Source organism: Rhinopithecus bieti, unplaced genomic scaffold (genome assembly GCF_001698545.2).
Source record: "Rhinopithecus bieti isolate Rb0 unplaced genomic scaffold, ASM169854v2 scaffold_38733, whole genome shotgun sequence".
Lineage (NCBI taxonomy): Eukaryota > Metazoa > Chordata > Mammalia > Primates > Cercopithecidae > Rhinopithecus > Rhinopithecus bieti.
In genome coordinates this window covers 6,363-28,138 of record NW_016816152.1, presented here as the reverse complement: position 1 = coordinate 28,138, position 21,776 = coordinate 6,363, and positions in this window count along the sequence as shown.

Sequence of the window (21,776 nt, the reverse complement as noted above, 5' to 3'; positions counted from 1 at the left end):
TGCAGTATCTGTCACTTTTAAAATCTAAGAAGGCTATTCGAAGGTGATGAGAAGTACAAGGTACAGAAATTCATTCTTCAAAGGAGATTGCTGACATGCCCCAGAACAATGGAGCCTTAAAATTTTAATCAGTGTAGAATGCGTCTTACTAGGTCATCTAGGGTCTTCATTGGATTCAATTAGCTTGATGTTGTCTGTATAGTGGGCCAACATAAGACTGCAAAATCATTTGACCATGGATATATGTTGTGTTGGACTACTCACTAACCTCTCATTGGAGATAGATTATGAAGGGTAATGTGTAATATAATGAATAAAATTTAGTTTCTCCTATGCTTTAAGATTTTACTTTTGCCTATCCTTAGGGTAGAGTTATTTTGTTTTTGTCCACAAACTTTGGTGAGTTCTCAAGGTGAGTGAGAAATATTAATAAATTCTGTAAGAATAAGTTGATCTAGAAATTGGGACGTTGTGGTTTCAGAGAAAATGTTTAAAATCCAGTGACAGAAGGTTATGTATACATTCTGGTTATGATATGGCACTGAAGCTCTATGAACCTCACACTATTTATCAGCAAAATGGAGATATATTACATACTTGGTCACAATTTAGAGTTCATGTTGATCACAGAACATGATTTGAACACTGAAGAAGTATTTGAAAATTTAAAAGCATGCTAGGCATAGAATAGATTGTAACTGGGTTACTAAATCACCCAGGCTAGATTTCCTCTCACTGGCCCCAGCTATATCTTTGTCTCTTTGTCTAAGAACAACCCATCCTTTGTTCTATGAGGGCATTACTTGGATTAAATGGGGCTCATGTGAGGTTATTGCTTATGTTCAGAAACGTCCATCATATGGCAACCACATCACTTTGACTAATCAGGTGACTCACGCTCTTAAATGGGAAAGTCATTTGTGCCATTAGAATTCTGTCTAGAGGCAGAGTCCTCATACAGGTGTTGACTACTCATAGGCCACAGGCAGTAAAACAGGACAACATTTAGGTGTTTAAATGTTCAGGAAAGTGTTCCCTGTCCTAGGGACCTAGCTGCTGCCTTGTGGAAGAAAACTAGGACCTACAAAGCAGTAGTAGATCCAGAAGGAAGATGACATGCTGGAAATTAAAGTCAGTATATTTATATTTATAGTGCTCTTCAGCTTTTCTTTCCTACTCTTATAGTTCTTTTCTTCTTTTCCAATGATGATCTAAGAATAATAAAGAAGTCAAGTTACGAAATTGGTTCCAAAGACACAAAGTTAAATGGTAGGAAGATAGGCAAATTAGAGAACTGTGTACATCTTCCCTGCTTCCCTCCCCTGAGGACAGGCTGATCTCCTGAAACTAGGTAACATTCACTCCACTAAGGAGGTAAGCGACCCTCCATGTGGTATCTGGAAGACAGTGGGCTCAGGGGTCAAGTGGAAGTTCCTTTTTTTCCTTTCTGAATAGAAACGCATCCCTTATGGCAGCAACTCTTGTCTTTTACAAGAATCTATCTCAGAAAGGCAGTAAAGATATTTGTTTTGGGCTCTGGCCGTTGGCTAAAGACATAATTACCTCACCAGATAAACCATTTATATGTCCTGGAAGCCATATAAAGGATAGCAGTCAATGAGTAATGAAAAGATGAGTTTCACTTTTTCCCCTGTGTATTTCAGTTTTGGAAAGACACCTATTGATGGAGGCCCAAGGCTGGGAAGTTCTGGTGAGAGCAATCTAATATAAAATTGTGAAATCCTGACTCCGCTTCACATGACTGCTGCGTTTTTGAAATCTGCAGAACATTTTTGTCATCTCATTCAAAGCTCACTACGGTTTCCCATTTTCAGATGAACATCCCCAGATTCAGGGTGGTCAGTTGACTTGCCAAAGTCACATACAGATGGAGCCAGGACAAGAGCCTAAGCCTTCTGATTTTACATTCTGTGGCTTTCAAATATGTATCAACTATTTCTACAGTAGCAGCCAAGTGGAGGATAGGAGATAAGACCAAAATTTGAACAGCAACTTAGTATACACTTTTTTCTAATTTTCTTCCCCAGGCTCACAAGGATTACATGCCCCAAGCAATCTTTCCCCATTGAGTAGAAACGATGCGACGTATATGAATGAAAATCACAGAGTACAAAAGATCTATAACAAAAATCCAAGCACTCACACAGAATCCAGAACACCCATCATAGATAATAGAAAATCTTGACTACAATAGATGACCGATAGCATCTTGTCACATTCGCCTCTGTTTCTAGTTCCCTATACATAAAATAGGAAGTTAATGGAGCTGGGAAAATAGGCTGCCTTCAGGTTCCCTTTTCTATCTGGAATGAACACTGTACAAGTCTGTACTGGATGAGCTGTGTGGGATTAGGGTGGGAACTAAGAAAGGGATTCTGTCCTTATTCTGCCCCAGCAAGCTTAGCCATTGTTTACAGTCTGTTGGGGCCACAATACCATGCTGTGTTGATGTGTTGACATACTGGATGCCTGTGAAGCTTTTCCTGACACCAGGATGAAGATATTGAAGGCATAGCAGAGGAACAAGAATCTGTTCATGGATTAGGTTTGAGCCAGTGTCTGACCACTGCAGTATTTCACCAAAAGCAGCTAGATGCCATGAAAAAGAAGCTTTAAGAATCTTTGGCTGTAGCTCAAAACTAAGCAGCAAGGGATGCAAATGTTTTTTGACAAGTTGGAGTAGATATTATCTTTTTCCTTGGTAGAAAAAAAAAAAAAGCAGCAACATTTGTGAGTTCAAACACCCACAGAGTCTCAAGGAACAATGTGCTTTTAAACAGACAATTCTGAATTACATCCTAGCTGTGATATGAACTAAAATCAATGACACCTTATTCTCCCTTTTTGAATTCCCTTATCAGTCTCCAGAAAGTGTGTTCATTGAGTATATCTGTCTTGTTGAGTCAAGATAAACTGTGTTTTTATTTTGATTTAGCTTTTAAGAAAATCATACGTGGAACCTCCCATTGAAAGTGTAGTAGGTAATAAGTGGAAAAAGAGAAAAAAAACCCTCTAATTTATTTTTTAAATTTTACTGTAAGTTCTGGGATACATGTGCAGAACATGCAGGTTTATTACATAGGTACACGTGTGCCATGGTGGTTTGGTGCACCTATTAACCCATCATCTAGGTTTTAAGTTCTGCATGAATTAGGTATTTGTCCTAATGCTCTCCCTCCCCTTGTCCCCTTACCCCCCAATAGGCCCCAGTGTGTGATGTTCCCCTCCCTGTGTCCAGGAAAACCTCTATTTTTTTTTTAGATGAGGAATTTGAGGTCCACAGATGCAAAAAACTCTTCCCAAGGTCACCTAGACCCTTAGTGGCACAACTGGTAATGATGGCTACATTATACTTTGTTTATCATGCACCAAGTACTGCAGAGCACTTCATACAATGTTCTTTTAAATTTTCATTATAATCTATCATCTACAAATTAAGAAAGTGAGAATTATAGAACTGAAGTGATTTGCCTAAATGATAGTAAGTTACAGAGGTGGGTTTCAACCTTAAGATGTGATATGAGCCAGCCATGACTGACTCAGGTTATGTTCTAGATTAGAACTTCAGAGCGCCCAATTTGCGGACTGCTTTCTGAGGCAACAGAACTGGAGATCTGTGGTCCTATAACATAAAACGTCATGGGGTGAAAGTACTGATAATGGGAAAAAGAGGGAGGCAGAGAGAGAAAAACAGAGTCTCTCCCTTTGTACTATTCTCCCCACCGCCCCAACCCTTTATCCCTTCATTTTCTCCCTCTCTACCCTGCCAGTGATCCGAAAGCCAGCTGGCTTGAATAATTATTAAGTTTTAAAAAAACAACAAAAAAGCATACTCCAGATATTGGAATTATATTTTTCAACCTGCTTCAATATTTCAGACATATTTATCTTCATTTCATTTGGAACCTTTTTCATTTCCTATATGATCTGAGGTTATTAAATGTCATAAAAATGTCTTACATTTTAGAGCACTTTATTGTTTTAGCTTCTAAATCATTCTTTGAAAGCACAGCCTATGTTGTGTAACTCCTCTACTAAATAAATCCTTTCCTTTCCCTGTCTGATTTTGTGTGTTACTTGAAGCCTGGGTTTTAGGACTGTCTACTCTGTAAACTCATCCTCCTCATTCTGATCTGTTAGTGTACCATGAATGGTTCAGTACAACAGCCAGGCTCTCTGAGTTTCACTTTTTAGACACATATCTCATTTGTCTCTGAGTGTTCAGGTATTCTGTTCTTTCGTAATATACCAATAAATACTTCTTTCCCTCCTTTCTCTTCCACCATTTCCTCCACGAAAAATCTCCACATATGCAGTTGTGGTGGCTCACGCCTGAAATTCCCAGCATTTTGGGAGGCCAAGGTGGGCAGATCACCTGAGGTCAGGAATTTGAGACCAGCCTGGCCAACGTGATGAAACCCTGTCTCTACTAAAAATAAAAAGTAAAAAATTAGTCAGGCGTAGTAGTGGACACTACGTAATCCCAGTAGTAATCCCAGCTACTCAGGAGGCTGAGGTAAGAGAATCGCTTGAACCTGGGAGGCGGAGGTTGCCGTGAGCCAAGATTGGATTGTGCCATTGCATCGCAGACTGGGCGACAGAGTAAGACTCCATCTCAAAAAGAAAATCTCCACATATGCCAGGTGTGGTGGCTCACACCTGTAATCACAGCACTTTGGGAGGCCAAGACAGGTGGATAACCTGAGGTCAGGAGTTCAAGACCAGCTTGGCCAACATAGTAAAATCCCATCTCTACTAAAAGTACAAAAATTAGGCCGGGCGCCGTGGCTCACGCCTGTAATCCTAGCACTCTGGGAGGCTGAGACGGGCGGATCACAAGGTCAGGAGATCGAGACCATCCTGGCTAACACAGTGAAACCCCGTCTCTACTAAAAAATAAACGAGCTGGGCGAGGTGGCGGGCACCTGTAGTCCCAGCTACTCAGGAGGCTGAGCCAGGAGAATGGCGTGAACCCAGGAGGCGGAGCTTGCAGTGAGCCGAGATCTGGCCAGTGCACTCCAGCCTGGGTGACAGAGAGTGAGACTCCGTCTCAAAAAAAAAAAAAAAGTACAGAAATTAGCCAGGCGTGGCAGCACGCATGTGTAATCCCAGCTACTTGGGAGTCTGAGGCAGGAGAAATGCTTGAACCCAGGAAGTGGAGCTTACAGTGAGCCAAGATAGTGCCACTGCACTCCAGCCTGGGCAACAGAGTGAGACTCCATCTCAGAAAACAAAACAAAAGAAAACAACAAAACTCCACATATCCGTCAAACCAAATTATAGCTCCTATGTTCCACATCCTTTTCCTGTCTCATCTTCCTAAAACAGGATTTGCTTCCTTCTTTCTGTAAGTTTCCACAACACTTTTTTTTTTCCTGGGTAATTAATACAGGTCAGGTTCCCTAAAAAGGGGAATCAGATGTGGACATTTATATGAAAGAAGTTTAGTGGGTCATTCGCTACAGATCAACAGGTCTGCAGAAATGAAGGAGGCAGGATTTGGCAAAACAGGAGTTTGGCTGCAATGCTGTTTCTGCAAGGGCATAGCCAACCCCATGGAGGGCTCTGGAGCTGGAATGCCCTTTTAGAACTGTCCTAAATCATTGCAAGTGGAGCTGGGCCTTTACATCTCTCTGTCTACCAGTCACTAGATATGAGGACCTTGGGCAAGGTGCCTGTCTCCTGTTTAGTGCAGTAGCAGAGAGGAAGGATGTAGCTGTGAACTGTCAGCTGTCAACACTCCCGGTATCAGGGGAATGAGTGCTTCTTTCCTGAAAATGATGGGAGGTGGGAGTAGAAATGTAACTGCCACACCACAGTATCTCCTCCATCAATGTAATGGAATTTGACATACTCTGCTTTGTAGGTCATGTCTTTATCTCCTGGCAACTGGAAATTGTGTCCTCAATATTTCTTGAATTCCTTGCAGCTGTTAGTACAGTAAAAAAGAGGTGCTCAGTAAATAAGTTGCTGAGATGAATGTATTTCATGCTCTTTTGCAGAACTTTCACTTTATTTATTTATTTATTTATTTATTTATTTGAGACAGAGTCTCTCTCTGTCACCCAGGCTGGAGTGCAGTGGCACGATCTTGGTTCACTGCAACCTCTGCCTTCCGGGTTCAAGTGATTCTCCTGCCTCAGCCTCTCAAGTAGCTGGGAATATAGACGTGCACCACCATGCCCTGCTGATTTTTGTAATTTTAGTAGAGACGGGGTTTCATCATATTGTCCAGACTGGTCTCGAACTCCTAGTCTCCTGTGATCCACCTACCTTGGCCTCCCAAAGTGCTGGGATTACAGGCGTGACCCACCACACCCAGACAGAACTTTCACTTTAAAGACATAATAACGAGACACACCAGACTCATGTTATTTCTATCTTACAGAAGATAAAATTGAAGCTTAGCTTGTCATTGCAGTTGGTCAGTGACACAACTAATTTAAAAGTTTCAGTGAATTAACCTAGGCCTCAGGACTGTTAGGCTGATTGCCCTTGCTGGGGGTGGCGGAGGGGGGGGAAGTTCGACTAACCAAATACAAATAGTAGCTCCAAAAGGGCTATGGTCAGGTCAAGGGTTAATAACCTTGTTCCCTAAACCCCTTCTCAAAAATTCCTGCTTCTGGACCTCCCTGAGGTACCTCCACTTGATAAGTTATTAGGCTTCCTTTTGGCACATATTCACATGCAAAGAGCCAGAATTTTCAACTGAGATTTAAAATAACTTTGGCCCATTGCCCAGGGCTCATGCTGTGGAGAGTTGTGGGAAGAGCAAAAAGCATCCTCCAAGAATTTTTAAAACAACCACTACCGGGAAGATAACCTGAAGTACAATTCCTAAAATCATTTTCGGGAGACTTGCCAGAGTCATAACATCAGGTAAAGTCACAAAAAAGCCTTTTTTACAACCACAATGTCTCCTTCCCTCTCTCTTCCCTGTTCCCTGTCTTATCCTCTGCTCCATGACAGCATTCTTAACCCCTGCCCTAAATCATAGCTTAAGCAGAGAAGGCCCCCTGTAATGCAGCCTATTTCTAGAAAAACACTGGCAAGCCCCTGCTGCATGGCTTGAGCCATGCACATAAATCTGTGTATGTGATACGGATTTGGCCTGTTACTTAGCAGTTTTTCTCACCAACTGTCATGCCTGAGGACCCCAGATGATTGGGGCAGAGAGCAGGTCTGGTTCTACTACCTACAAAATGAGTTCTCTTGGATTCTTGATGTGCAGGAGGAGACACACATGTAGAAATCACACACTGTGTAATTACCTGTGCCCTGGCCTTATTTGGTGATTGTTAGAGAAGACCTATTCTTCTGTTCAATGCCAGGTCAATTGTCCTTAAATGTGGCTGTTGCTATGTCATGCTCTATTCAAAAGCCACCAGTCACTCTTGATCATCACCAAAACATTAAATCCTTAGCCTGGACTTCCCGACCCTCTGCAAAGTAATGTCAAGCTGTTATTCAAGTTCTATTGCCTACTTCTTCTGGACATGAGCCCTACCTTCCAACAAAAATTGTCCTATGAATTCTTATATTAGAAATACTTTCCAATTTTGTCAATTTAGAAAGCCTGCTTCCTTCTCAACACTCTGATCACTGACATGCAGTTTATGATTTCCCCAAACCCTGACATTATGATTAGAGAAACTATTATTAAAGTCAGTATTCTGCCACTAGAAATTATCTAGTAGGCTTCTAACTCTTGATGCTCAAGTTATTGATATGTTTAAGTGACAACAAATTCAAATGCTGGACTGGAGATGCCACACCTAAGTTTTCACTACATCATATTCATACTTTGCATTTTAACATAAAGGACACACACCAGCAAGGTACATTTTCATACTTGCACATTTTTTTGAGCTTTTTTTTTTCTTTTCTGCTGAAATTATATTTCTTTCTTTTCTTTCTTTCTTTCTTTTTTTTTTTTTTTTTTTTTTTTTTTTTTTTTTTTTTTTTTTTTTTGAGATGGAGTTTCACTCTTGTTGCCCAGGCTGGAATGCAATGGCATGATCTCGGCTCACTGTAACCTCTGCCTCCTGGGTTCAAGTGATTCTCCTGCCTCAGACTCCCGAGCAGCTGGGATTACAGGCACATGTCACCACACCATGCTAATTTTTGTATTTTTAGTAGAGACAGGGTTTCACCATGTTTGCCAGGCTGGTCTCAAACTCCCAACCACAGGTGATCCACCTGCCTCAGCCTCCCAAAGTACTGGGATTACAGGAGTGAGCCACCGTGCCTGGCCTGGAAATTATATTTCTTATCTATACTGATTGAAATTTTACTGAAACTTCCAAGCCAAACTCTAATGCCACTTCTCTCTGGAAGACTTCTGCTGGTCTGCTTTGTCATCCTTATGTGGTTCACAGCACTCTGCCTTGTGTTGCTATTGATATTTGTGTTCATATCTTACCCAGTCTCATTTAACACATTTTCTCGTGATTTTTGGCTACTTGGATGACCTCATTTGTGAACTGTCTATTGGAGCCCTTTGACATGTGATTAAATTAAGCTGTTGTATTTGTCTAGTTAATTTGAAGAAAATAGTTATATTTTCTGGATACAAGTTCTTTGTCAGATATGGGATTGAAAATATCTTCCTTTCACTATGTAGTTTGCATCTAACTTTCTTAATGATGCCTTTTATGAGTAAAATTGTTAATTTCAATTAAATCTAATTTATCAATCTTTCTATGGCTAGCAATGTGTGTGTGTGTGTGTGTGTGTGTGTGTGTGTGTGTGTGTGTGTGTGTATACTGTCATTTAAGAAATCTGGCCAGAAGCAATAGTTCACACATATAATCCCAGCACTTTGGGAGGCCGAGGTGGGCGGATCACTTGAGGTCAGGGGTTTGAGACCAGCCTGACCAATGTAGTGAAACCCCATCTCTACTAAAAATACAAAAATTAGCTGGGTGCATTGGTGTGCACCTATAATCCCAGCTACTCGGGAGGCTGAGGCAGGAGAACTGCTTGAACCCGGGGAACAGAGGTTGCAGTGAGCTGAGATTGTGCCACTTCATTCCAGCCTGGGCAACAAATCAAGACTGTGTCTCAAAAAAAAAAAAAAAAAAAAAAAAAAAAAAAAAAAAATCCTTGCTTAATGCAAGACCATGAATATTTTCCTCTATGTTTTCTTTTAGAAGTTTTGCAATTATGTTAGGTGTAAGGTACATCTGGAATAAATTTTGGTGTATGGTGTGAGAAAAGTGTCAAATTAATTTGTTCATAAGTATGTACATTTAATCTTAAGCCATTTATCAAAAAAAATCCCTCTTTTCTCACTATATTGCCATGGTACTTTTCTATAAATGAATGACAACATTTAGGTCTATTTGTGGATATTTTGTCATTTTCCATTTGTCTATTTGTCTATATGCTAAAATTGTGGTTTTAATTAGTGTTTTGTTATTGCTGCTTTATTTTAGACCTGCTAGCATAGGTCTAAAACAATTTTTTTCAACATTGTTCTTCTTTTAGATTTTCTTTGATATTGTTAAACCTTTGGATTTCTATGTATTGGAAATGAAATTAGCTTTCTAATTTCCATTAAAAGAGACATATGGGATTTATATTTAGAGATACATTGATTCTATAAATCAATTTGGGGAGAATTGACATCTTTAAAATAATGAGTCTTCCAATGTATGTACCTGGTATATCTTTTTATCTATTAGATCTTTACAAGTTTTTTCTTCTCTTAGTAATATTTTACAGTTTTCACTGTAGAAGTATGGAGTGACTTTTATTAAATGTAGTCTAAGGCATTTGATGTTTTGATGGTTTTATACATCTGTTGAAAACTTCATATGGTTTTATCTTTTTTCTCTTAATTTGTGATTCATTTTCAAATGTTAAACCAACATTTCATTCCTGAAATAAACTCAATGTAATCATAATATAGTATTGCTTTTCTATATTTCTGGCTTTAATTTTCTAATATGCTGTTTGGAATTTGTTGTGTTCATATTCATTAGAGAGGTTGACCTACAGTTTATTTTTTTCTTTCTTGCTTGGTTTTTGTCAAGTTTTGCATTAAGGTCATGTATGATCCATAAAATAAGTTGGCAAGCGTTTTTTTTTTTCTATTTTCTGGAAGAGTTTGTTTAGGATTGATGTTATCTTTCTCTTAAAAGTTTGGTAGAATTTGCCGATGAAGACATTTGGGGCTTGAGATTTCTTTGCAAAATGTTTTCAGTTAAGAATTCAGCAACTTCATTCACTTTTGCTATTTCTTTCTGTGTTAGCTTCAGTAAGTTGTGTTTTAATCTAAATTGTCAGATGTGGTACAATGAAGTCTTCCTTAATGTCTTCTTATTTCTTTGCAATCTGTGAGATATCTAAGAATGTGTTGGTTTTAATTTTTGTTACTTATATTTTGTGACTTTATTTCTTGATAAAAGTCAGGGATTTATCAAATTTATTGGTTTGTATCGATTGTCAGTCCAATTTTAATTTAAGGTAATTGTAGATTTATAGGCACTTATAAAATAATACAGAGAGGACTCCTGGATATTTTCCCAACTTTCTCCAATGATAATGTTGTACAATAATATAGTTATTTTCTTTCAGCAGTTTAGGGATACCATCCCAAAGTCTTCTGCCTTGCATCACTTCTCAAAGTACTTTCCTTCTGTTTCCAGACTATTGTTTTCTGATTCTCTGGCTGCCTTGATTTTCTCTGGTGCCTTATACAATCACACCTTTTTAACTTTCATTTTTACCTTTTACCCAGATTTTATAGTTGTTAATGGTAGAAGGATTAGTCTTCTAAAAGTTATTCAAATATGGTCATATGCCTGATTTAGTCCAACATTCCATTTTATTTCAGTCCTTTACCAAAAATTATAGAACATAAGTATTTAAAGGAAACTTACAGATAGGTACTCCAATAGCTTCCATTCTATATGTTGTGGCATCCCAGAGGGAATGACGATTCAATTAGAGTGGATTTCCTTTTAGATGTTTTATGAATTAAGGTTATACCTAAAATCTTATTTTAAAAATTGGGTGTTAGTTTTACTGCTAAAACTGATTTTATTGATCAATTAACATTGTAAAAAATAAGTGTTCTGGTTATCTCTTGCTGCATAGCAAAACATCCCCAAGCTAAGTGACTTCAAACAACAATGATTGTTTTATTATGATTTCTCATGTTTCTAGGAGTTGACTGGGATCAGCTAGTTGGTTCTTACTTGAGGTCTCTTAGATGGTAGCAGTCAGACAATGGTAGAAACTAGAATCATCGGAGTGTTTGTTGACTCACATATATGGTAATAACTAAACAGCTGGGAACTGAAACAGCTGGAGCTCCTTGGGCATCTCTTTCTCTAGGCATCCTTGACATCTACATATTCTCTCTATCGTGATGGCTTCGAGGAAGTGAATGTTCTTACACATCCACTCAGAACTGAAAAGGTAAATATCTGAAGAGAGAGTGGGGCTCTTTTTAACCAAGCCTTGGAAGTCCCACTGTGCCATTTCTGCCACATATTTTTGGTTGAGTCACACACTAAGATTCATCCACATTCAAAGGAAAGGAGCATAGAGTCTGTCTAGTGAGGGAGATGCGGCAAGATCCTGGAAGAGCATATGAGATGAGACATATTCTTGTGGCCATTTTTGGAAAATACATTCTGGCGCAATAGGGAAATTGGAGCCCTAAGAAGAAACACAACACGTCTATGATATCCAGGCATATTAGCTCCGATTTCTAGATTTTTATTCAATATTAATAAATAATTTTAAGAAAAACACAAAACCTCTATAGAACATGTTCAGGGAAAAAACACCTTTTTTGAATTAAGTTCTTATAAGTTAATAGAGTCATTATAAAAATGACAAAGAACAAGAACTAAAGTGTCATACTTTAGGCACTAAGATCTGGCTGAATCAGATATAATTCTCTGATGTCTAAGAACGTTTTTCAGAATCCGTATTAATACTTTTATTAAAATTCTGATAATAAAATGATATAAAATAATTTACAAAGATTTTTTGAGATCTAAGTAATCAGTTAATAATAATATTTACTACATATTCTTTATTGATGTTCCCTTAGCTTATCCTTGAACATGTATAATAACTGAAAAACCATGATTTCATAAGGCAGTTCAATTTTGTTTTGGGTTTTATGGGGGAGATTAGTCTAATGGCCTGAAGTGTTTCTTGCATTCAGTCAAATCCTTACTCCTTACCTCTGTTCAGTTCTGTTCTCTTGAGCAGAGAGATAAATCCCTCTTTTTCCTGTGTGATAGTTTTGTATATGGCACATGAACAGATATGGAACATTACACCAAAACTAATAAAATAAAATCTGAAGTGCAGATAAATAAAATGCAGTATTCTATACTTAGGTAAAAAAAAAAAAATCCTCTCCATATTGAAAGTGTGATATTTTTTGCACATTTAGCATGCTCCAGGAATCACACAGATTGAACCATTTAATACTCTGGCTCTATTATTATTATTATTATTATTATTATAAATTTACAGTTGAATAAGAGCAAGACCTAAGTTGTTTATGCATGAGACGGAGTCCAAATAAGACCATATTGTCCTGAGTCAGCATTCTTTATTACTAGACCTAGCATATAATAATAGAGCAGCATTATAAAAGGGGAAGTACACCATAACATTTACCCTAACAAAAAGCATTTAGTTAAGAGCATATATCTATCATATATCCATTTTCAGCCTTCCCACCAACTCATGGCTACTCTGCCAACACAAAGGCAATGGTAAAATCCAATCCTAAGGAAATTAAAAACAAATTTACAAAGCAGTAGGAGTCATTTGCAGCTGACTTTTTAAATAAAAGAATTGTAGACTTGTATCCCTACTTCTCAATCATCCATTCTGTACAAAGGTAAGTTAATATTTTAATACAATATGTATCAAAACAAATTACTTGTTTAGAATCCTCCAAGGGATTTTCCATACATCAAGAATAAATTCCTTTTGTTAATTTACAATGTCTGGCATGAACAGGCTCCTGACTACATCTTTGAACTTCCCCAGTACTTCTCTTCTCTTTGCTCAAGTTGCTTCAGCAACTTGCTTTGTTCTTGTTCCTGAATACACCAATTTTTTTTTCTGCCTCAAAATGTTGACATTACTTATCCCTGATCCTACTCTTTCTTGTCATTCATGTGTCATTTTAAATTTGATGTCATAAGAAAGATTTTCACTAATCAACTAAGAGAATGCAGGTACTTTTCCACATTCTCTAAAGGTTCAAATACTCTTTATGACATTTGTCTTGATATAAATATTTCTTGTGATTATGGATGATCTTTTGCTTTTCAAATTATTCATTTTCCTGGTAAATAATAGGAGCTAAAAATATATCCTTTGAAAAAAGGAATAAGTGAATAAACAGTGTTTTTCCATATTATTTCCTGTTGTTTAAAAAATGCATATTTTCTCAGAAAATAGCTTCAGGAAAATTTATCACGTGGGTGAACAAGTAAACCCAAAGACAACCCTACTCCTAGACTGAGCAGTTACTTCTTGAAGAAACTGCATCCAAGAGATTCAATAGTTTGTCCAAGGTATAATAGAGACAGGATTCAAACCCACTCAATTCACCTTCCCTGTTTGTTGATACTATTCTGAACTAGACACAGGAAAACACAGAAAATTCCCAAAATTAAAATAAAAGAAGTTTTATTTTCCCCTAAGTGTAATGTGAAGCCATTGGAAGCCTTCAAATAAAGGTTATATCAGGCAAATACATTAGAAGGTATGAACTGCATCAATAGTAACATCAGCCAGAATGGAAGTCAGGATGAATTCCTTTTTCTAGTTTGTAACCCTGATGTAGTCATTAAAATGTGTAATGTAGCTAAATGAACTGAAAAGAGCAGGTGAGAGACGTGATATAACTTATTTTACAAGGTAGTCTTTTTTTTTTTTTTTTTTTTTCCCTGGTTGTAGAACTGATTGCCGGGGCATGTGTGGAAGCAGGTCAATCATGTAGAACATCACCATAATGATTAATAGTGGCTTGAAAAAATCTTGTCAATGTGCTTCAGAAAAGTCAATGGATTTTGGATGCCTTGGGATATATAGTTAAGGCAGCTTGATGTATATTTAATAAAAAGTTAACAAATGAGGGAATCAAATATGACACCTGTGTTTTCAATGCAAAGAGGTGAAACAAACTCTGATCATACTATTCTGAATGCTTTATTTCAAGAGGGCTGTCCTGTTTTGTTTTGGTTAGAAAATAGACGATTTTTTCTGAGTATTTTACATACCCTCTCTACTATTCTACCACTGAGCTGGCATTAAAATGTAAATGAACGCGCACACACACGTGTGCACGCACATTTTTGGACATGTGAGGATGCAAAAATTTCATACTCAGAAGGTCTTTCTGGAAGATACGTTGGAGGAAAATATCACAAAAATTACAAACGCATTCCAAAGCAAAGAAGATACAAGATTTAAGATGAGGTCATCAGCAAATAAATGATTACTATTACATTACTGAATTATGCAGGGTACATAATTTTTAAACATAGACATCTCTAAATTAAATTCTGAGTTAATCTCAGCGTGGATGGAGCAGTGATAAAGAAGAGTTTAAAGTCATATTATGTTTCTTGCCTTATTAGTGAATAGGATACAATAGAAAAATAAATGTTAAAATAAGTTTACTTGTTTCAGGGTAACCACTAGAGAAAATGAATAAATGTATACATTTTGTATAATTACAAGTAAATAGAGAAGGAACACTTTGTTGATCCAAAAAAAAGGTGAAAAGCAAGATAAAACACTAGAAAATGCTAAAAGCATGACAAAATAAAAGCCATTAAATAAAATGTCAAGAATAATTTCAACTATATCAATAAACTGATTAAATGTGAATGGATTAAGTTCTCATGGTGAAAATAAGATAATATTTTATTAGTCAAGGAAACAATATTTAACTATATACTGTACATAAAAGGTAAAACTAAACAAAAAATTTAGAAATGCAACATAAAGTTTGAAAATGAAAGCCTGTGTCCTGGTTATCTCCAATCATAACAATATTGCATAGACTGGGTGGCTTAACATAAATTTATTTTCTCACACTTCTGGAAGCTGAAAATTCAAGATCAGGGTGCCAGCATGTTGGGACTCTGGTGAGGGTTCTCTTCCTAGCTTCCAGATAGCTGTCTTCTCACTGTGTCCTTACTGGGCAGAGAGAGAGAGAAAGACAGCAAGTTCTTTTGTGTCCTATCTTATAAAAGCACTAATCCCATCCTGGGGGTCCCACCCATATGATCTCTTCTAAACTAATTGTCTCCCAAAGCCTCCATCTTCAAATACCAGCACATTAGGGGCTTGAGCTTCAACATATAAATTTGGGGAGATATAATTCAGTCAATAGCAGAATGTAACTTATAGATATTAAGGGTTATATCAATAATAATATCATCCAAAATAGAATTCAATCTTAATTATGATAATATACCTTATGGAATATCCTATTGTTATGACACCATGCCCGGCTAATTTCTGCATTTTTACTAGAGATGGGGTTTCATCATAGTGGTCAGGCTGGTCTCAAACTCCTGACCTCAGATGATCTACCCACCTTGGGCCTCCCAAAGTGCTGGGATCACAAGCATGAGCCACTGCACCCGGCCCAGTCACACTCTTACTTAGAACATAAGTTGTATTATGTTTCAGTTGGCACCAGTACTCTTCATGTATGACAGCTAGGAATGGGGAACTTTAGCAACAATATATCATGTCCATTTACTGTTTTCTTTCCCCTTTCCTATGTAGTCTGAAGCCTGAATGATCATTATAGCTTCATTCTTCCACCAATCATTCTATATCTCACTTCCTCTCTTATAGAATCTCAGCTTGTGAAGGTTATTACTTGGAGAGTAATCTCCAACCTTCTGTAAGAGCCAAATCCTAAGAGGTCTCATTTCTGTTGTGTTAATATAGATTCCGCTAGACTATTATTCCAATTGGTGTCACAAGGAACCACCTGCATGCCTTTCGTAGTCCTCCTTGCCACACCATGTATGAGCAACCAATTTCTTTATTTTTTTAATTTTAATTTTTTGGCCGGGCGCGGTGGCTCAAGCCTGTAATCCAGCACTTTGGGGAAGGCCGCCGAGACGGGGCCGGATCACTGATGCCGTCAGGAGATCGAGGACCATCCTGGCTTAACACCGTGAAACCCTCCCCCCGTCTCTACTAAAAATACAAAAAAACTAGCGGCGGCGTGGGGCCTGTCGAGTCCCAGCTACTCGGGCAGGCCCTAGCCAGTGTTGGAGAATGGCCTAAAGCCCCAGGGGAGCGGGAGCTTGCAGCTTGAGCCCTGAGATCCGACCACTGCACTCTAGCCTGGGCGGCAGAGTGAGACTCCGTTCTCAAAAAAAAAAAAAAAAAAAAAAAAAATTTAAATATTTTCTTGGTACCTAGTAGATATATCTGTTTATGGGGTACATGAGACGTTTTGATACAGGCATGCAGTGTGAAGTACAGCAACCAGTTTCTTCTTGGTAATCAGGATCAGCATTCATTCCCATCAAGTGACCGTTTCTCAGCTTATTAGTTTAGCACTATAAGGAATTTAAAGTGCCAGAGGAAAGCAATTTACTTCAGTTTTATTAAAACAATTAGTTATCCCTGGAGCAATATTCCACTCAGAAACAAGAACCTTCAAAAGTATCATTTATCAGGACAAAGAAGAGAAGCAAAATGAGTCCTGCATTAGGTGTAATAATCAAAGTGGCCACTTCTAATTATACTTCCTTTCCTTTTAAAATGTGATGTTTAAAGTCAATCTTTTATACCCTTTTTAGGTGCGTATGGTGATCATTTTTGCATGTATCTAATGTGTTTCTAATATTAGTAAGCATAATTTTAGGAGTTTCGTAACACTCATGTGAAATTTGAAATGTTTATTCCTGTTGAATAACTAGATCATTCCTAAATACTTCTTGTGACTGATGCCCCAGTCACTGATTTGCCTTCATATGTCAATCTTTACATGAAATCAGTAGTATTTGAGAGGTCAAGAAGATAGTAGTTGATTATAAGAGAAAAGAGCACTATGAACAAAGTATGAAGGTAAATGTGATTATATATTTGGGAAGACAGTGAATCTAATGTGCCTAATGTTTGTTCATTAGTGTGAGGGAGTGGTGCAGAGAGTTTACAGTGTGCAGATGATAAAATGGATTTTGGAAGGTTTATATGTCATAGCAGCAGTAATTAGATTGGCTGGATCAAATTTCTGGATCCACCACTTACCAACTGTAGGAACTTTGGCAAGTCATTTAACGGCCTTGGTGCGTTCATTTCCTTGTATGTAAAAGATGAATGATAATATCAGCCTTATTGGGGATTTATGAAGTTAAATAAAATAATGAAGAAAACACGTTTAACAAGTATCTGGCAAATATAAAACTATCAACAAATGTATGCAATGATTATTATCCTCATCATCATTATCATTGTTAACCTTATTATTGATGTTTATTAAAAAATTTCATAACAGAGGCTTCCATTAGGTAATGAAGAGAAAATAAGAGTAGTATTGTTAAAATAATATTGAGTTTGGTATCTAGAAGATTCAGTATAAAATTGTTACCTCTGTGGCCATGGACATATTACTTAGCATTTCTGAAGCGCCATCTCTTCAAATGTAAGATAAAGATATAATACCAACCACATATGATTACTTTGAGGATAAAATAAAGTAACATATTAGAATAACTGATTTAATTGGAACTTGATAGATAGTAGTTTTATTAAAATATTATTGGAGTTGTTGTAGTTCTTGCTTTTTAAGAATTATGGTTATAATTTAGTTCTTCATTCAATACAATGATTCCAATGTAACCAGGGCTTCAAAAATCACAGTATGGTCTCCACTAAATAGTCATCCTATTTTACAATAAAAGGATCAAAAAGCAAAAGGGCAATAGTGCCAGAATTTGTATTTGTAACAGTGGCTTTCCCATGGTTAATTGAGAGTAAATTCTAATACAAAAGAAAATGGGCATTTTCTGAATGATTTTGCTAATCATCACAGACAGCTGGATCATTAAAAGCACTTTCAGAGGAAAGAACATGGATGAGATGAGGAAATGGTGGTTTACTGCATAGGAAGCAGTGTCACTTTGTCTGATATTTAGACCTTTGTTTTTCTGCTCACTTGGTAGGAGGAGAGCATATTTTGGCCTCTTCCACTGTAGCCCTCCTTCCATAGCAATGGGAATAGTCTGCAGGCCATCTTAACTCCTCACAATTTCCCAATTAATTTCTACATATGGTATTTTTTTTCCCCTTTCTCAGTTTACCTTGTTATCCCCCAAAGAGACAAAAACATATGCCTCCTAAGATTCAACAATTCATTCCCTCTCAGTGACTTTTCCCAGGGTTTAGGCAAAAAGGGGAGATATCTTGGCTTTGTCAAGAAATTCGTCCTTACTGAACAGTGTCGAGTCCTAGATGAAAATGCTTTCTTTCTTGCATGTGTGAGGCAAGTCTGTTGTGGCCATTGAGATAGTTCAACTCACAAAGGGGACTGTCTCACCCTCCTTTTTATTGCAGTCTCTACAGAGGGAGTGGTAGAAAGGTCCCATTATAAAACTAGTTCCATGGTTATTCTCATATTCACATAGAAAAGTACTAATTATAATAATGGGTAATGGTTGCATAACACTTTCTGTGTAGCAGCCTCTATATCAGTGCTTCTTAAGCTGTCTGTGATAAAATATCAATTTTTTCCAAATAAAGTAAAAATGAAATAATATAGAAATGAATTAAAATGAGATGCAAAATACATGCCCATTTTTAATTTTTTGATTTAACAGACATAAAATTACTATTAAAGTTTTATAAAGATTTCTGAGTATTGGCCCTCAATTTTTATACTTATAACAGAGAAGCAGTCATATGTGAACTAACTCTATGTGTAAACCATACATGAGTAGTGATGCTGTGAACAGAGTATGCATATTAACATAGTTAATCCTCAAACTACCTTATAAGACAGGTATTTTGATTTTTCTTCTATTGTACAAACAAGGAAAATGAAGCATGAGATATTAAGTGACTTGTTCAAGGTCATGCCTTATCTAAATGTTGGGGGACATTTGAATTCAAGATACAGAGTTGACTCTCTTAACCACTCGACTACATTGAAAATAATTAAGGTTTGCAGTGTTTCTAATACCAAATAATCAAAGACCAAAATACAACAATTATTTATATTTGTGTTATATTTTGTATTGTCCAAAGTCCTCTTGCAGATACTTTATCATTAGATACTGACAGCAGTCCTGTAAAGAGGGTAAAATTATTGTCCCTATTTTATATGTGGACCTTTGGGTCCCAGATATGTTAGTTGATTTGTCTAAAGTAAAAGATTGACTTGAGCTGAAGGTCTGGGCTCCATGAACAGATTTCTTATTATCTTGTTTGATTACAAGAATCATAGAATAAGGGTGGCTGACAAGATGGCCAAATAAGAATAGCCCCAGTCTGCAGTTCCTAGCAAAACCAATGCAGAAGGCGAGTGATTTCTGCATTTCCAATTGAGGTCCCCAGCTCATCTCACTGGGACTGGTTAGACAATGGCTGCAGCCCATGGAGAGTGAACTGAAGCATGGTGGGGTGTCACCTCACCTGGGAACCACAAGGGAAGCAGTGAGGGACTGTGCCCTGAGGAATGATGCATTCCGGCCCAGACACCATGCTTTCCCATGATCTTTACAACCCGCAGACCAGGAGATTCCCTTGGGTGCCTACACCACTGGGCCCTGGGTTTCAAGCACAAAACTGGGTGGCCGTTTGGGAAGACACTGAGCTAGCTGCAGGATTTTATTTTCATATCCCACTGGCACCTGGAATGCCAGCAAGACAGAACCATTCACTCTCCTGGAAAGGGGGCTGAAGCCAGGGAGCCAAGTGGTGTAGCTGAATGGATCCCACCCCCACACAGCCCAGCAAGCTAAGGTCTACTGGCTTGAAATTCTCACTGCCAGCACGGCAGTCTGAAGCTGATGCTCCAGCTTGGTGGCAGGAGAGGCGACCACCATTACTGAGGCTTGAGTAGGTAGTTTTCCCCTCACAGTGTAAACAAAACCTCTGAGAGTGTGAACTGGGCAGAGCCCACCGCAGCTCAGCAAAGCTGCTGTAGCCAGACTGCCTCTCTAGATTCCTCCTCTTTGGGCAGGGCATCTCTGAAAGAAAGGCAGCAGCCCCAGTGAGGGGCTTTTAGATAAAACTCCCATCTCCCTGGGACAGAGCACCTGGGGGAAGAGGTGGCTGTGGACACAGCTTCAGTAGACTTAAATGTTCCTGTCTGCCAGCTCTGAAGAGAAAAGTGGATCTCCCAGCACAGCACTCAAACTCTGCTAAGGGACAGACTGTCTCCTCTAGTGGGTCCCTGAACCCCATGCCTCCTGACACCTCCCAAAAGGGGTCAACAGATACAGGAGAGTTCCAGCTGGCATCCGGCAGTTGCCCCTCTGGGATGAAGCTTCCAGAGGAAGGAACAGGCAGCAATCTTTGCTCTTCTGCAGCCTCCGCTGGTGATACCCAGGCAAACAGGGTCTGGAGTGGACCTCCAGCAAACTGCAGCAGACCTTCAGTAGAGGGTCCTGACCATTAGAAAGAAAACTAACAAACAGAAAGGAATAGGATCAACATCAAGAAAAAGCATGTCCACACAAAAACCCCATCCAAAGGTCACCAACATCAAAGACCAAAGGTAGGTAAATCCACAAAGATGAGGAAAAACCAGCACAAAAGGGCTGAAAATTCCAAAAACCAGAACGACTTTTCTCCTCCAACAGATCACAACTCCTCACCAGCAAGAGATCAAAACTGGTTGGAGAATGAGTTTGACAAATTGACAGAGTAGGCTTCAGAAGGTGGATAATAACAAACTCCTTGAGCTAAAGGAGTATGTTCTAACACAATGCAAGGAAGCTAAGAACCTTGAAAAACAGGTTACAAGAATTGCTGACTAGAATAACCAATTTAGAGAAGAATATAAATGACCTGATGGAGCTGAAAAACACAGTACAAGAACTTTGTGAAGCATACATAAGTATAAAAAGCCAAATCAATCAAATGGAAGAAAGAATATCAGAGATTGAAAATCAACTTAATGAAATAAAGCATGAAGACAAGATTAGAGAAAAAACAATGAAAAGGAATGAACAAAGCCTCTAAGAAATATGGTACTATGTGAAAAGACAAAGCCTACATTTGATTGGTGTCCCTGAAAGTGACAGGGAGAATAGAACCAAGTTGGAATACACTCTTCAGGATACTACCCAGGAGAACTTCCTCAACCTGGCAAGACAGGCCAACATTCAAATTCAGGAATCACAGAGAACATCACAAAGATAAGATACTCCTCGAGAAGAGCAACCCCAAGACACATAATCATCAGATTCACCAAGGCTGAAATGAAGCAAAAAATGTTAAGGGCAGCCAGAGAGAAAGACCTACCCACCAAGGGAGGTCTATCAGACTAACAGTGGATCTCTCTGCAGAAACCCTACAAGCCAGAAGAGAGTGGGGTCAATATTCAAAATTCTTAAAAGAATTTTCAACCCAGAATTTCATATCCAGCTAAACTAAGCTTCAGAAGTGAAGGAGAAGTAAAATCCTTTACAGACAAGCAAATGCTGAGAGATTTTGTCACCACTAGGCCTGCCTTACAAGAGCTCATGAAGGAAGCACTAAACATGGAAAGGAAAAACTTGTAC